This window comes from Aedes albopictus, chromosome 1 (assembly GCF_035046485.1).
Source record: "Aedes albopictus strain Foshan chromosome 1, AalbF5, whole genome shotgun sequence".
Lineage (NCBI taxonomy): Eukaryota > Metazoa > Arthropoda > Insecta > Diptera > Culicidae > Aedes > Aedes albopictus.
The window spans coordinates 140,425,444-140,443,666 of record NC_085136.1 but is presented as its reverse complement, the minus strand read 5'-3'; the positions used below and the strand labels follow the sequence as shown (position 1 = coordinate 140,443,666).

The 18,223-nt window shown below is 47.0% G+C and overlaps 1 protein-coding gene across 2 annotated transcripts in view; it reads right to left on the bottom strand.

The window, feature by feature from the left end:
• Window positions 1–18,223, bottom strand: part of LOC109422828 (sex determination protein fruitless) — an 883,045-nt gene that overhangs the window by 713,513 nt on the left and 151,309 nt on the right. The gene's annotated exons all lie outside the window — the stretch shown is intronic.

Genomic DNA, 18,223 nt, shown 5'->3' with positions numbered 1-18,223 from the left:
CTGCGGAAACCAGTCAGTACAGTGATGCCAGTGCAGTGACACGGTGAGGCTTGCTGAAAACCAATCCGAGGTGACGAATTATGCGCCCTAGCTTAAATACACGGTCATGGATTTAACAGCGGACAGTGGGCAAAAACGGATGTACTGATCCAGCTTAGTATTGGAATACTAAATTCAATTCCCTAGATAGATGCCAACAACTAGTTTACCTTTTTTTGTCCTCGGGAGGAGAACAAAAGCGACACCAAGCCTGCCTCCAACTGCACAGCAAGTATTAAAATCTGCTACTGCCTCTCCTCTCTCCTCTCACTCCTCTTCTTGGCGTAACGTCCTCACTGGGACAAAGCCTGCTTCTCAGCTTAGTGTTCTATGAGCACTTCCACAGTTATTAACTGAGAGCTTCCTCTGCCAATGACCATTTTTGCATGTGTATATCGTGTGGCAGGCACGAAGATACTCTATGCCCAAGGAAGTCAAGGAAATTTCCTTTACGAAAAGATCCTGGACCGACCGGGAATCGAACCCGTCACCCTCAGCATGGTCATGCTGAATACTCGTGCGTTTACCGCCTCGGCTATATCTGCTACTGCGTGCGCTGTGATTTTACCTTCCTTTAGGTAAGACCCTATCAGCTAGCACACAGAAGGACTTGCTGACATGGAGCCTCCACATACCCAGGATCTTGCAAGGGGCGCCTTTCCAACCACGGGCTCGGATCCAACACAGTAGACAGATGCCACGAGAGCCACGCTACCAGGACTTCCTCTCCGCGACCACTTAATCGCTGTAAGGGTCGATCTCGACCGCAGGGCACCGGTATGACCTACGAAGCCGACTTCGAACCCCTGGACCACCTCTTGCACTGCATCTGGACTAGCCATTTCCTGAGTCCACGCGCCACCTCCTCTGTAGCTCCCAGACGATATGGGTGATAGCCGTTGAAACGGCATTCCAGCTAACCTCATCCTTACACATCCTGTGGACCAAGTTGCCCGGAGTTGTGTCCTCCCCGCATGTGGCAAGCATGCGGTCACGCATTGTGCGAAAACGCGGGCACACGAGCAAAACGTGTTCCGCCGTTTCCTCTAAACCATTGCACACTGGGCATTCGGTAGAATCCGCATACCCGAAACGGTGTAGATACTGTCGGAAGCAACCATGACCTGTAAGGACCTGTGTCAGGTGGAATGTAACTTCCCCATGGCGCATATTAATCCAACTGTCTACCCTCGGTATCAACCTATGAGTCCACCTTCCTTTGGTGAAACTGTCCCACGCGCGCTGCCATTTGACCATAGAGGCCATCCTGACAGTCCTGCGTATGCCTCTTGTGCCGCGCATTTCGAAGCACTCCATGTCCTCACTGATAAGAATGCTGATAGGCATCATACCAGTAATGACGCAGAAAGCGTCGTGTGACACGGTACGGTACGCGCTCGCAACCCTCAGACACTTAAGCCTGTAAGTACTTTCCAGCTTCCGTTGGTAGCACTCAGTACTTAGCGCGGTACCCCACGCCGGGCCGCCATACCTAAGTATGGACGTAACAACACTAGCCAGCAGCTTGCGCTTACTGGCGTACACCGCAGAGCTATTGGACATCATCCGGAACAGTGCCGCAATAGCTGTGGAGGCTCTTTTACAGGCATAATCGACGTGGCTACCGAAGGTAAGCTTATCGTCGATCATCACGCCGAAGTGTTTGACGGAGCGCTTTGACAGGATAGTGCACTCACCTACACTGATCTCCGCTTGCTGATCTGACTTCCGGTTGTTAACAACCGTCACCTCTGTCTTGTAGTGAGCCAGCTCCAGTTTCCTGGACCGTATCCACGCCTCCACAACCTTGATCGAGCGGTTGGTAGTCAACTTTACCTCCTCGATCGTTTCGAGTACTCCCACTGGGTACTCTAACCTCTACACCTCGTCGTACATGACATTCCATAACACCGGACCCAGGATGGAACCTTGCGGGACTCCTGAGGTTATGTAAAAGCACTTCCGACCCACCTCCGTGTCGTAAATTAGTACGCGATTCTGATAGTAGCTTCCGAGAATCTTGTACAAGTACTCCGGTATCCCCAGACGCAAGAGCGCATCGGCAATAGCAGCCCAACTGGCGCTATTAAATGCAATCCTTACATCCAGAGTCACTACCCCGCAGGAGCGAACTCCCCTCCTCTTAGGCTCGAGTGCTTTCTCGGTGGTTTTTGTAACCGACAAGAGAGCGTCTACGGTGGACCTCCCCTTCCGGAAGCCATACTGGTTGCTCGAAAGACCATTTACGCCCTCAGTGAACCTCAACATTCTATCGAGGATGATCTTTTCGAGCACCTTCCCCGCCGTGTCAATCAAGCATATTGGTCTATATGCCGACGCACAATGGGAAAAAATAGGTATAAAACGCGAATAAATTCAATATCTCTGCTCGGAGTGGATGGATTTGAATGAAATTTTGACACAAAACGCAAAAAACTCTACAGTTTCGGATAAGGAGGGGGTCATTCGCCGCACGATGCTGGAAATCAATGTATCGGGCCCGTTTTACCCCACTCTCTCTCTTTTTCACCTTTTTGGAAAAATCCTGAAGTGCAAAATAAATGATTTATTTGATTCGTGTTTGTGTTAAAACTTCCATAGTATCGATTGGAGCTGGTTTGGCTCACCGCACGGCCTTAAAAATTAAAATATCTTCAAATAACCCCGATATCCCCTATTTTTTTTAATTTTCACATGCATCTCCACCCGGAGTGGAATGCAATCGACAAGAGAAGGGACAATCTTATGTCAAATTTCCGATACAATGGAAGTTTCTACACAGATACGAATTTAAATAAGTCATTTATTTTGCACGCTAGTCGGGAATAGATGAGGATTTTCTCAAAAAGGTGTGAAAAAGAGAGCGCGGGGTAAAACGAGCTCGATACACTGATTTCCAGGATCGTGCGGCGAATGACACCCTTTTTATCTGAACCTGTAGAGATTTTTGCAGTTTGTGTCTAAAATTCATTCGAATCCATCCACTCCGAACAGAGATATTTAATTTATTCGCGTTTTATACCTATTTTTTCCCACTGTGCGACGGGTCTCCGGGTGGTTTCCCCGCCTTTGGCAATAGTACCAGGCTCTGCCTCTTCCAAGCTTCTGGGAAAACTCCCTCGTCCAGGCATTTCTACATAGCAGACCTGAACATCTCGGGAGCGTCTGCAATAGCTACTTTTAAGGCCAGGTTCGGAACTCCTGTGGGCGTCACCCCCACAGGTTCGCATTGGCACTCTGACAGAGACCCCTGAAGCAGGCATTTTAGCTTGCTCTTATCTTGGTCTTCAGCGCGGCTTTTGCAGCGGTGAACACCACCCGTAGTTCGTTTCGCACTTCCTCTGATCGTGCTCGCTGCATCCGCCGCCTAGCCCGTAGACAGGCGCAGCGCAGGTCCGCAATCGCGTAAGCCAGTGGCCTCCCATTTCTAGGCAGGACTCGCCTAGGCATGGTCGCATCACACACACGTGAGAGCACCGCTACCAGCTTTTCGCCATCTAAACCAAGTAAGTTTCGCTCACGGCGGAGCGCCTCCCTAAATACCCCTTCGTCTAAGTATGATGTTTTCCACCAGGGCTTGGCCTTGGCCTAGCCGCCTCTCCTTCTACCCGCTGCCTGCTGTTGTTGTAGTCGATAATGTAGCGAACCGCCAGGTGGTCGCTGTGAGTGCAGCTATCATCTACTCTCCAGTTCGAACTACTTTTTCTGCCGAACTTCTGAGTAAGTACTCTCTGGCTTTGTAGGCAAATTTGTCTTCACCTGACGGCTGCCTCACCCGCTTCTGCGAGTGCTTATCACGAACAGTCGCAAGCACCACACCTTTTGAACTACCTGCAAAAGCGAAGGCCTCCGGCTGAGTAGACTTCATTTTCGCAGGTTCCGCCGCTGCTGCAGTCTTCACAAGTCTCACGTGATCCTGCGTGACATTGTCCATTGACTCACGAAGTCCTAACAGGGCCGTTTTCAAGTCCATACTAATGTTGGACTTCGTGGACGCAAAGTCGATGATCTTGCCAAGCTGCTGCTCAGCCACCACGATTGCGGGCAGTTCTTCTCTTTTTGGTTGATGACCCTCAACAAACACGCTCAGTCCAGTATCTTCACCGGCTGGCCTGCCGAAGAGTGGGTCCCACACTGCAGCTGCGGAGGCCTTCTCCTTCGCGGGAAGTCCGAAGAGAGTGGAAGCGAATGCTCGTGACAAAAGCAACAAGCATTCGCAGAAGCGGGCGAGGCAGCCGTCAGGTGAGGAGCTGTCTGGCGGCGCCCGCAAGGCCAGGCGTATAATAACCCCGAAAGCCGGTGGTAACGCTGGAAAGTCGGACCCCAGCCAGGGTTCCCGGAAAGCTGGGAAGGGTGGGCCTGAAAAGGCCGGCCCGTCCCGGAATGATGGGAACAAGGGATTGCGACCAAGGGTGGGCCCTCAGCAGCCACAGAGCAGGGCGATCCAAGGAGAGGACCCTCCTTGGACAAAGGTAGAGCGGAAGAGGAAGAAGAAGGGGAATCCGCAGGCAGAAGTGCAGGTCGCCAAGCCAAGGCGTAGGAAGGCAGGTGCCAGGCGCGAAAAAGGTGACGCTATCGTCATCAAGACCGAACAGTCGAAATACTCGGACGTCTTGAAGGCGATGAGGTGCGACGCCAAGCTCGAGGGTCTTGGAGCCGACGTACGCAGTATCAGACGTACTCGTACGGGCGAAATGATCCTGGAGCTTAAGCGCGAGAAGGATCACAAGGGCGCCGCCTACAAGAGGCTGGCTGAAGAGGTCCTTGGAGATGGAGTGGAGGTGAGGGCTCTTACGCATGAGGCGACTCTGAAGGTCAAAGACCTAGACGAGATCACCGAAGCGGAAGAGCTCGTCACGGCACTGCGGCAACAGTGCGATGTTCAGGTGGCCGCCACAGCCGTCAGGCTGCGGAAGGGGCCAGCAGGGACACAGATAGCTCTGGTTCAGCTACCTGTGGCGGATGTTAAAAAGTCCGTTAAAGTAGGGAGTACCCGCATAGAAAAATACAATTTGTCATAAAATCCAAACAATAAATTGGCTCTTACTGGTAATGTTAACATATCACAAACTGTGGATTTCAAGTTGAACAATATAAATCCTAAAGCTATTAACCATAAATAACAGTTTGGATAACCTATACCAAAGATTGACAATATCTTATTGTGTTCAATCATTGTTGAAAGATATGGGGATCTGGATTTGCATATATTGTTTCAATATGGGATCACATCATACCATATGGTTGGCTTCTATATTTGCGCAACACACTTACACTTACACATTTCACTATACGTAACATTAGCATAACAGCATGACAAAGAGTAGGCAGTATGTTTGTGTTTGTGAACGACTATATTCCCTATGTTTTGCTGCAGGCTCTCGTATGTTCTGTCATTTCTCACATAATTTTTCATAAGTGAATATCTCAAGACAATAAATTCTGACAAAATGTGTTTGCAAATATGTACATTATTTAAATCGCTCTGTATAAGAAGTATAAATTGCATTGAAAATTTATCAAAAGGTAAAAAAGATTAAATAATAACTTATAATATAGTGCAATTATTTATATTCCGTCAGTATTTGCCCTTTCAAAAACCCATCATAATATTGTTAAATGGCTCGCTTGAAATATTGAAAGCCCTTTTGATTAAAATAAATTGAGAAAAAATAAACTTTTTTGAAATTTTAAATTAACTCAAGTTTGGAGCTTAGGACTTTTTCAAATGTGATGCGTGTTTTTCTTACTCGCGCTTCGCGCTGTTTATGGTGAGCTGGTCAGAAAAAAAGCGTTACAGCGACCGTGAGCAAACCACCCCGGGGATGATTTCTTCTCCTGCTGCAGCAGGAAATCATCAAGGAAACCATCAACTCCTAGCATCGAATCGGAAGAAACGGAAAAGGTAAGCTTTTATCGTGAATCTTTTGGATTTCCCCAGTTCTCACCTCACACAAACTTCCGAACTTTCAGACTCAGCGCCACCGCCAAGGCGCTGTAGAAGAGAATGCCGATACGATTGCTGCACTGAACCGATTCCAAGCAGGACACCGAGTTAACTCGCTTGTTGTTCCCCAGGAGTATCCCTCCGGGGGTATACGAACTACATTAACGTGATGCAGTTCCGGTTTGCCGACCATGCAGTTTGTACGGCCCACTGCCGTATGTTTCTTAACGGCACCGAGACTAATTCTGGATTTCTAGTGCCGTAGCTTGCCTACGTTTGCTGAATCCAAATCTGACCCACTTTCGTCTTCCGCGCGAGAACAGATCCTACAACCACAGGCTACAGAAAAGAGAACAGCAGGATGATGCAGCGTATTTTGGCGGTTTTTTTTTTAGTTAAAAGTTTTAGCTTTGCTTTGTGCGGAAGTCGTTCAATAAATAATTATCATATTTTTTGAAATAATAAGCCAACATATTCTTAGCCATTTCCGAAGTGCTTTGGTCGGCATTTTGTTATTTTTGAATATCTGTTTCCCCAAGCAGGAACTTATATAGTTCCCTTGCAATAGCAGTTATTTGAAAACAGCAAATTGCTAGAATACGATATTCTTATAGTTGAAATAAGTATAATGTTTCCAGTTCAAAACCAGCGACATTTTTTCTTAGACTTCCGCTGCTTTTGTCTTGCGTTAAACACAATGTCGGAAGTGGGGCGCTGTATAGAGCACCAGGTGTACAATACAGCGCCCCACTTCCGACATTGTGTTTAACGCAAGGCAAAAGCAGCGGAAGTCAAAGAAAAAATGTCGCTAATTCGGTTTTGAACTGGAAACATAATAAAATCTTACAATAAAGCATACTGTCGATAATAACGCATTGTACAATAAACGAACAATTCCATAGATATTTCAAATTTTGTCTCAAATTTATAGTTTAACTGATTTGTAACAATTCGATTTATTGTCATTGTCGCGGAAAATGAACTACATGCCTACAGTATGGCTTGTTGTTTTGCGAAAATTTTGTTCGAGAAAAATGCCGATTTTTTATTGTAACCTAACTTAACAGCCTATTCGCCATATTGTTGTTTAGCCCATTACAATTTGCCAAATGGTATACTACAATATATGAACAATATTTCTTGATGTGATGCCGGATAACATGTGGAGTTGTGCAGGTATAATTTTAGGTAGTTGTGGACATTAAGCGAGATAGTAGGCTTACAGTTTACAACTATGCGGGTATTAAGGTGGGCTGGTGTGTTTGTCACCTGACATTCCACGAGCCACCTGAGGTTTGCTTCAGGTGTCTGGAACCAGGACACAAGTCGTGGGACTGCAAAGGCCCCGACAGGCGCAAACTGTGTAGGCGATGCGGCGCTGATGGTCATAAGGCCCAAAGCTGCACGAGTCCGCCCATCTGCATGTTCTGTACCGGGAAAACCTCGAAAAACAGACATGCGATGGGTGGTCCAGGGTGCCCGGCCTTTAAGAAAGCCGCAGTGAGCAACAAATCACAGTGCAGGTAACGCAGCTGAACCTGAACCACTGTGATGCGGCTCAGCAACTGCTTTGTCAGGCGGTTTCTGAGTGGGAGACGGATATCGCCATCATTTCGGACCCATACCGAGTACCCGCCGGCAACGGCAACTGGGCCTCGGATGGGACCAGGAAAATGGCGGCGATATGGACGACGGGTAAATACCCCGTGCAGGAGTTGGTGTCTACTGAGGGCTTCGTGGTCGCCAAAGTAAACGGGGTCTTCTTCTGTAGCTGTTATGCGCCTCCGCGGTGGCCGATCGAGCGGTTCACGCAAATGCTGGACCGCTTAACGACCGTGCTAACAGGGCGAAGGCCGGTGGTAATAGCGGGTGACTTTAATGCCTGGGCTGTGGAATGGGGAAGCCGTTTCACGAACCAGCGGGGTCAGATCCTGCTAGAAACACTGGCCATCTTAGATGTCGACTTGGCTAACGTCGGTACCAAGAGTACCTATAGTCGAAATGGAGCGGAGTCAATTATTGACGTGACCTTTTGTAGTCCTGGCCTAACAAGTAGTTCGAACTGGAGAGTAGATGATGGCTACACTCACAGCGACCACCTGGCGGTTCGCTACAGTATCGACTACAACAACAGCAGACAGCGGATAGAAGAAGAGGCGGCTAGGCCAAGGCCAAGCCCTCGTAGGTGGAAGACATCATACTTCGACGAAGAGGTATTTAGGGAAGCGCTCCGCCGTGAGCGAAACTTACTCGGTTTAGACGGCGACGAGCTGGTAGCGGTGCTCTCACGTGCGTGTGATGCGACCATGCCTAGGAGAGTCCACCCTAGAAATGGGAGGCCACCGGCTTACTGGTGGACCGACGCGATTGCGGACCTGCGCCGCGCCTGCCTACGGGCTAGGCGGCGGATGCAGCGAGCACGATCAGAGGAAGAGCGAAACGAACGGCGGGTGGTGTTCGCCGCTGCAAAAGCCGCGCTCAAGACCGAGATAAGAGCAAGCAAAAAGGCCTGCTTTGAGGGTCTCTGTCAGAGTGCCAATACGAACCCGTGGGGTGATGCCTACAGGATCGTTATGGCCAAGACGAGAGGTGTGATGGCTCCTACAGAGCAATCTCCAGAGATGTTGGAGGGGATCATTGGAGGACTTTTTCCGCGTCATGATCCTAGTCCTTGGCCTCCTTTCGTAGGACAGCCGGGGACTGGGGCTGGCGATGTGGAACTTGCGGGGATAGCTAAGTCCCTTAGCGTAGGTAAGGCCCCAGGTCCGGACGGAGTTCCGAACCTGGCCTTAAAAGTAGCTATTGCAGAAGCTCCCGAGATGTTCAGGTCTGCTATGCAGAAATGCCTGGACGAGGGAGTTTTCCCAGAAGCTTGGAAGAGGCAGAGCCTGGTACTATTGCCAAAGGCGGGGAAACCACCCGGAGACCCGTCGGCATATAGACCAATATGCTTGATTGACACGGCGGGGAAGGTGCTCGAAAAGATCATCCTCAATAGAATGTTGAAGTTCACTGAGGGCGTAAATGGTCTCTCGAGCAACCAGTATGGCTTCCGGAAGGGGAGGTCCACCGTAGACGCTATCTTGTCGGTTACAAAAACCGCCGAGAAAGCACTCGAGCCTAAGAGGAGGGGAATTCGCTTCTGCGGGGTAGTGACTCTGGATGTAAGGAATGCATTTAATAGCGCCAGTTGGGCTGCTATTGCCGATGCGCTCTTGCGTCTGGGGATACTGGAGTACTTGTACAAAATTCTCGGAAGCTACTTCCAGAATCGCGTACTAGTATACGACACGGAGGTGGGTCGGAAGTGCTTTCACATAGCCTCAGGAGTCCCGCAAGGTTCCATCCTGGGTCCGGTGTTATGGAATGTCATGTACGACGAGGTGTTGAGGTTAGAGTACCCAGTGGGAGTGGTGATTGTCGGATTTGCCGACGATATTACGCTCGAAGTCTACGGTGAAACGATCGAGGAGGTGAAGTTGACTACCGACCACTCGATCAAGGTTGTGGAGGCGTGGATGCGGTCCAGAAAACTGGAGCTGGCTCACCACAAGACAGAGGTGACGGTTGTTAACAACATGCAGTCGGCGCAGCAGACGGAGACCAGTGTAGGAGAATGCACTATCCTGTCGAAGCGCTCTGTCAAGCACTTGGGCGTGATGATCGAGGATAAGCTTACCTTCGGTAGCCACGTCGATTATGCCTGTAAAAGAGCCTCCACAGCTATTGCGGCACTGTCCCGGATGATGTCCAATAGCTCAGCGGTGTACGCCAGTAAGCGCAAGCTTCTGGCTAGTGTTGCTACGTCCATACTTAGGTATGGCGGCCCGGCGTGAGGTACCGCGCTAAGTACTGAATGCTACCGACGGAAGCTGGAAAGTACTTACAGGCTTATGTGTCTGAGGGTTGCAAGCGCGTACCGTACCGTGTCACACGACGCTCTCTGTGTCATTACTGGTATGGTGCCTATCAGCATTCTTATCAGTGAGGACATGGAGTGCTTCGAAATGCGCGGCACAAGAGGCATACGCAAAACTGTCAGGATGGCCTCTATGGTCAAATGGCAGCGCGCGTGGGACAGTTCCACCAACGGAAGGTGGACCCATAGGTTGATACCGAGGGTAGATAGTTGGATTAATAGGCGCCATGGGGAAGTTTCATTCCACCTGACACAGGTCCTTACAGGTCATGGTTGCTTCCGACAGTATCTACACCGTTTCGGGCATGCGGATTCTCCCGAATGCCCAGTGTGCAATGGTTTAGAGGAAACGGCGGAACACGTGTTGTTCGTGTGCCCGCGTTTTCGCACAATGCGTGACCGCATGCTTGCCACATGCGGGGAGGACACAACTCCGGACAACTTGGTCCAGAGAATGTGTAGGGATGAGATTGGCTGGAATGCCGTTTCAACGGCTATCACCCATATCGTCTGGGAGCTACAGAGGAGGTGGCGCGTGGACTCGGGGAATGGCTAGTCCAGATGCAGTACAAGAGGTGGTCCAGGGGTTCGAAGTCGGCTTCGTAGGTCATACCGGTGCCCTGCGGTCGAGATCGACCCTTACAGCGATTAAGTGGCCGCGGAGAGGAAGTCCCGGTAGCGGTGCTGTCGTGGCGTCGGTCTACTGGGTTGGATCTGAGCCCGCGGTTGGAAAGGGGTCCCCGGCAAGGGTCGGGGTAGGTGAGACCCTGCTGTCTGCAACCTACGGATGCAGCTGATAAGGCCTGAAGGGTAGTGATACCCTTGCCTTCAGCAGGTCAGATCGGGTTGCATGTGGGCATCAGTTCTTGATGTCCGCTCAGCAGTAGGGCGCGGGCGGGGTTGACCCTGCCCGCCTTCCGAGGACAAAGGGAGTGGCGAGGACCACTCGGGAAACTGGCTAAGCGCCAGCAGGCTACCGTGATGGACTCTCCAAAGCGAGTCATCGATGTTCGTTGCTGCTAGGCTACGGCAGCTAACCTTGAGGGTGCGATATGCACTAGCCCCTCTCTGAAGCAATACCTTCTTGGTGGTTCCGGAGAGACGTAGGGTTTGGCGACCATAGGAATGTGTTTTAGTGGGTCGAGGAGAGAGTAGTCCTGGCTTCTACCGGCATTGTAGAAGACGGCCTCATCCCCACACTACCCTAACCTTCCTGTTAGGGTGTCTGATGAGCAGATTTATCCCCCTATGGTTTAGTAGGAAAAAAAAAAACACTGCAGCTGCGTGCGTAGCTTCCCGCACCTACATCCTCACTTCTCCTTAAAGGAGACCTTGCCAACCCACTTTCTGCGAAGAGATTTGCCTCGCCATTACCACCACCTCCTGTTTGATTTGTTTATTTATTAGACTTCATAGTTAATCCCACCAGTTGCACGGGAAAAGAGGTCCACCATGCCAGGGCCCTGCATTGGCGCGGTAAGGGACAAAATACTGTGGAGGGTGCCCAGGTTCCCCACAGGCTCTGTTAATGATTGAGCATCTTTTTCACCCCCTCGATCACTCTTTCCTTGGCACGGGTCACTCGACACCTTGAGTTGGGATTAGTAGTCCTATTATTAGCTGGCGACTACGCGGCTGAATCGCAAGCGAGGAGGGGGGGGGAGTGATCGTCAGGCTACGGGACAATAATCCCTGCTGCCCTATACACTGCTAGCTTCTATCAGAGCCTTTGTATTCCTATGACTTGTATGCTGGTTCCAAACACCTGAAACAAGCTTCCAGTGTCTCGTACAAGGTCAGCTGACATACTGACCAGTCCACCTTGAGCTTCCGCACTTTAACGGACTTGTTAGCGTCCGTCACCGGTATCTAAACCAAGGGCATCAGTGTTCCTGTCGGGCCCTTCCGTAGACTCACGACTGCGGTGAGCACCTACTCCTGGCACTGTTGACGCCGTGACAAGCTCTTCCGTGTCCATAATCGATCCCAGGTCCATGTTTAGCGTCGGTTCTTCGGTTAGAGCTCTCAACTCGACACCTTCATCAAAGACCTCCTCAGCCAAACATTTGTATGGGGCGCCCTTGCGGTTTTTATCGCATTTTAGCACGAGGATCAATTCGTACGAGTACGTCGAATACTGCGTACGTCGGCTCCAAAATCCCATCGCTTGGCATCGCTACTTATCGTCTTCAAGACCTCTGAGTACTTAGATTCGTCCGACTTGATGAAGAGGGCGTCACCCTTCTCGCACTTGACTCCTGCCCCCCTACCTTTTCTTAGCTTGGTGTCCCTGCGCTCCTGTTCATATACTTTTTTCCTGTTCACTAGGGTCCAGCGGTCGTCCTTTCCCTGACCCGTTCCAACCTGTGGTGGCTGAGGACCTACCAACCTACTACCTACTGCTTTCGATGCAGGACGATCCGGCATTTTCAAGCTCATCCTTCCCAGTTTTCCAAGATGCCTGGCCGTGCTCCGACTTGCTAGCATGACCGTCTTTCACTCTCGGAGCAACAACTTCCTGGCCTTGCGAGTGCCTGATAACTCCTCACCTGATGGCTGCCTCATATGCTTCCGCGATTACTTACCGTAAGCAATCGCGCCAGGCGTACCTTTCGGGCCACCCGAGAATGTGAAGACCTCAGCCTGGGTAGACTTCGGTACCTTCAGCTTCACGGGATCTGCTGCTGCCGTAGTTGCCATGAGGTCACCCTGTCTCTGCTTAGCCGTCATCGATGACTTACCTTCATACCCTCGCCAAGGACATCCTTCTGTACGTCGAATACTGGGCATGTCAACTCCCAGATTCGTGAGCTCCAGTGGTTTTCAGGGCCTCTTAGCTCCTCACCGTGACTCACAGGTTGTTCACAGGTGCAGCTCATTCTAATATTACCCACCTTCTCTTCGATCGCGATAATGGTTGCCTCGAGTGCTGGTAGATCTATACTGGTGACCAAGGTCGCATAGTCGACTATCATAACATGTAGTGTCGTAACCATTACCATTTAAGATTAATCACAGGGATGTTCAGGATTAATAAGTAGATTAAAAATAGAACAAATCTTGTCCCTTTTTCCCATTGTGAACTGATTAAATGAGTTCCACTGTGTTGTGTATGCTTAAACGGTTGAAGGAGTGAGGGGGTCATGTACAAGAGTTCATCACAGTGCAAGTGCACAGTGCGTGTGCAGGGAAGTGCACCAAATCGGGTTAATTCGAACGCGGTTTTCCACCGTGGACACATTCACACGCCGGATGGTAACCGCAATCGGTGTGCGCGTCCCTGTGGTTATTGGCTCGGTTCCGGATCGACCCCCACATGGGAGCGCCGAGATAGCCATCGATTGGTGCCAACTGGCTCTCCCCATTGCATTGGAATGCGGCTCGGCAGGGGTATTTCGTATTTACACGCCGGCCGGGGTGGCTCAGGCAGAGGAGAGCTGTCAAAAATTTGAGTCGGTGTATTTATTTTAAATATTTAACATTTCACGCGGTCGGTGGCTCTATCATTAATGTTGATAGCTTTTTCTGCTCCAACTGACTGCTGTTTGGTCACTTAACTGTTCGACATGTGGAATGGAGAAGGCGCGGGGGATGTGGTACAACATGCATTTTTGATCATAGTTGGATATTTTAAGTTCGCTTTGCGAATTTAACCTCAAAATTTCCTCTAGTCAAATGCTAGTTAAACGTTCTCATTAATATCAGTGAAGGTACTTATAGAACACTTAGCTGTAAGAAAAGTATAAAAAAAAAAAACAGAAAAACAGATATTTCAAAACGAAAATAAATTTGGCCATACCGCGAATCGACCCCAGACACATTTAGCACGAGCTTGACGCGTTATCCATCCGAGCCAAATGTGAACTTACACATTTCGCTCCGTTTTTCCCGCAATAACACCCCATGTCAACCCTTCGTGGAAGTGGTGGAGGGAGCTATCATCCCCAATTGTCCATATATGGATTAACGCCAACCGACCGGCCATCGCATCGGAACGGATAAACTGACCGCTGCTCGTGCCAGTTGTGTTTACAGCTGCTTCAAAATTGATATTCGCTATCACAGCGGACAGCTCTTTTTTAATTTGTTTGGCCCCACAAACGCACACACGCACGCAAACACACGCGCAAGGGGTGTGCGTGTGTTTACATAATTATCAAAATAGCACAAACAATAATGTCTCATTAACTCGCTATTAATAGTTGATTACCCCCAAAAGACTCGGGACCGCGAAGAGGAGGGCAGTCCGGGGATTCATGCGGTCACCTCTCTCCTTGACCCAGTTGGAGGGCTTCCAGAGGGCACACCGGGAAGATGGTTCCCATAAATTAAAGAGGAAACCACGAGCGCGTTTTTTTTTTAATGTTTGTTTCACGCCAGGAACGTGAAATCGTTCAATCCTGGCACTCGCGGTGGATGCTAATTAAAATTTGTGTTGAACATAATCTACCGGTAAAATGACGCATATTAATAATGCATTACATAATTAAAAGGGCGATCGAGATGTGACTGGTGTGAGACTGCCGATTACAATTGGCACCTTTTTCCCCGGAGTTGGATGAGATTTTTTCGTGTGGAATGTTCCGCAGAGCTCATTCGATTGGATTTGGATTGGAATTTGATTGGATTTGGTTTGAGTTTGGATTGGATTTGGAATGGATTTGGAATGGATTTGGATTGGATTTGGATTGGATTTGGATTGGATTTGGATTGGATTTGGATTGGATTTGGATTGAATTTGGATTGGATTTGGATTGGATTTGGATTGGATTTGGATTGGATTTGGATTGGATTTGGATTGGATTTGGATTGGATTTGGATTGGATTTGGATTGGATTTGGATTGGATTTGGATTGGATTTGGATTGGATTTGGATTGGATTTGGATTGGATTTGGATTGGATTTGGATTGGATTTGGATTGGATTTGGATTGGATTTGGATTGGATTTGGATTGGATTTGGATTGGATTTGGATTGGATTTGGATTGGATTTGGATTGGATTTGGATTGGATTTGGATTGGATTTGGATTGGATTTGGATTGGATTTGGATTGGATTTGGATTGGATTTGGATTGGATTTGGATTGGATTTGGATTGGATTTGGATTGGATTTGGATTGGATTTGGATTGGATTTGGATTGGATTTGGATTGGATTTGGATTGGATTTGGATTGGATTTGGGTTGGATTTGGATTGAATTTGGATTGGATTTGGATTGGATTTGGATTGGATTTGGATTGGATTTGGATTGGATTTGGATTGGATTTGGATTGGATTTGAATTGGATTTGGATTGGATTTGGATTGGATTTGGATTGGATTTGGATTGGATTTGGATTGGATTTGGATTGGATTTGGATTGGATTTGGATTGGATTTGGATTGGATTTGGATTGGATTTGGATTGGATTTGGATTGAATTTGGATTGGATTTGGATTGGATTTGGATTGGATTTGGATTGGATTTGGATTGGATTTGGATTGGATTTGGATTGGATTTGGATTGGATTTGGATTGGATTTGGATTGGATTTGGATTGGATTTGGATTGGATTTGGATTGGATTTGGATTGGATTTGGATTGGATTTGGATTGGATTTGGATTGGATTTGGATTGGATTTGGATTGGATTTGGATTGGATTTGGATTGGATTTGGATTGGATTTGGATTGGATTTGGATTGGATTTGGATTGGATTTGGATTGGATTTGGATTGGATTTGGATTGGATTTGGATTGGATTTGGATTGGATTTGGATTGGATTTGGATTGGATTTGGATTGGATTTGGATTGGATTTGGATTGGATTTGGATTGGATTTGGATTGGATTTGGATTGGATTTGGATTGGATTTGGATTGGATTTGGATTGGATTTGGGTTGGATTTGGATTGAATTTGGATTGGATTTGGATTGGATTTGGATTGGATTTGGATTGGATTTGGATTGGATTTGGATTGGATTTGAATTGGATTTGGATTGGATTTGGATTGGATTTGGATTGGATTTGGATTGGATTTGGATTGGATTTGGATTGGATTTGGATTGGATTTGGATTGGATTTGGATTGGATTTGGATTGGATTTGGATTGGATTTGGATTGGATTTGGATTGGATTTGGATTGGATTTGGATTGGATTTGGATTGGATTTGGATTGGATTTGGATTGGATTTGGATTGGATTTGGATTGGATTTGGATTGGATTTGGATTGGATTTGGATTGGATTTGGATTGGATTTGGATTGGATTTGGATTGGATTTGGATTGGATTTGGATTGGATTTGGATTGGATTTGGATTGGATTTGGATTGGATTTGGGTTGGATTTGGATTGAATTTGGATTGGATTTGGATTGGATTTGGATTGGATTTGGATTGGATTTGGATTGGATTTGGATTGGATTTGGATTGGATTTGAATTGGATTTGGATTGGATTTGGATTGGATTTGGATTGGATTTGGATTGGATTTGGATTGGATTTGGATTGGATTTGGATTGGATTTGGATTGGATTTGGATTGGATTTGGATTGGATTTGGATTGGATTTGGATTGGATTTGGATTGGATTTGGATTGGATTTGGATTGGATTTGGATTGGATTTGGATTGGATTTGGATTGGATTTGGATTGGATTTGGATTGGATTTGGATTGGATTTGGATTGGATTTGGATTGGATTTGGATTGGATTTGGATTGGATTTGGATTGGATTTGGATTGGATTTGGATTGGATTTGGATTGGATTTGGATTGGATTTGGATTGGATTTGGATTGGATTTGGATTGGATTTGGATTGGATTTGGATTGGATTTGGATTGGATTTGGATTGGATTCGGATTGGATTTGGATTGGATTTGGATTGGATTTGGATTGGATTTGGATTAGATTTGGATTGGATTTGGGTTGGATTTGGATTGGATTTGGATTGGATTTGGATTAGATTTGGATTGGATTTGGATTGGATTTGGATTGGATTTGGATTGGATTTGGATTGGATTTGGATTGGATTTGGATTGGATTTGGATTGGATTTGGATTGGATTTGGATTGGATTTGGATTGGATTTGGATTGGATTTGGATTGGATTTGGATTGGATTTGGGTTGGATTTGGATTGGATTTGGATTGGATTTGGATTGGATTTGGATTGGATTTGGATTGGATTTGGATTGGATTTGGATTGGATTTGGATTGGATTGGTTGGATTGGATTGGATTGGATTGGATTGGATTTGGATTGGATTTGGATTGGTTGGATTTGGATTGGATTTGGATTGGATTTGGATTGATTTGGATTGGATTTGGATTTGGATTGGATTTGGATTGGATTTGGATTGGATTTGGATTGGATTTGGATTGGATTTGGATTGGATTTGGATTGGATTTGGATTGGATTTGGATTGGATTTGGATTGGATTTGGATTGGATTTGGATTGGATTGGATTGGATTTGGATTGGATTTGGATTGGATTTGGATTGGATTTGGATTGGATTTGGATTGGATTTGGATTGGATTTGGATTGGATTTGGATTGGATTTGGATTGGATTTGGATTGGATTTGGATTGGATTTGGATTGGATTTGGATTGGATTTGGATTGGATTTGGATTGGATTTGGATTGGATTTGGATTGGATTTGGATTGGATTTGGATTGGATTTGGATTGGATTTGGATTGGATTTGGATTGGATTTGGATTGGATTTGGATTGGATTTGGATTGGATTTGGATTGGATTTGGATTGGATTTGGATTGGATTTGGATTGGATTTGGATTGGATTTGGATTGGATTTGGATTGGATTTGGATTGGATTTGGATTGGATTTGGATTGGATTTGGATTGGATTTGGATTGGATTTGGATTGGATTTGGATTGGATTTGGATTGGATTTGGATTGGATTTGGATTGGATTTGGATTGGATTTGGATTGGATTTGGATTGGATTTGGATTGGATTTGGATTGGATTTGGATTGGATTTGGATTGGATTTGGATTGGATTTGGATTGGATTTGGATTGGATTTGGATTGGATTTGGATTGGATTGGATTTGGATTGGATTTGGATTGGATTTGGATTGGATTGGATTGGATTGGATTGGATTGGATTTGGATTGGATTTGGATTGGATTTGGATTGGATTTGGATTTGGTTGATTTGGGTTGGATTTGGATTGGATTTGGATTGGATTTGGATTAGATTTGGATTGGATTTGGATTGGATTTGGATTGGATGGTTTGGATTGGATTTGGATTGGATTTGGATTGGATTTGGATTGGATTTGGATTGGATTTGGATTGGATTTGGATTGGATTTGGATTGGATTTA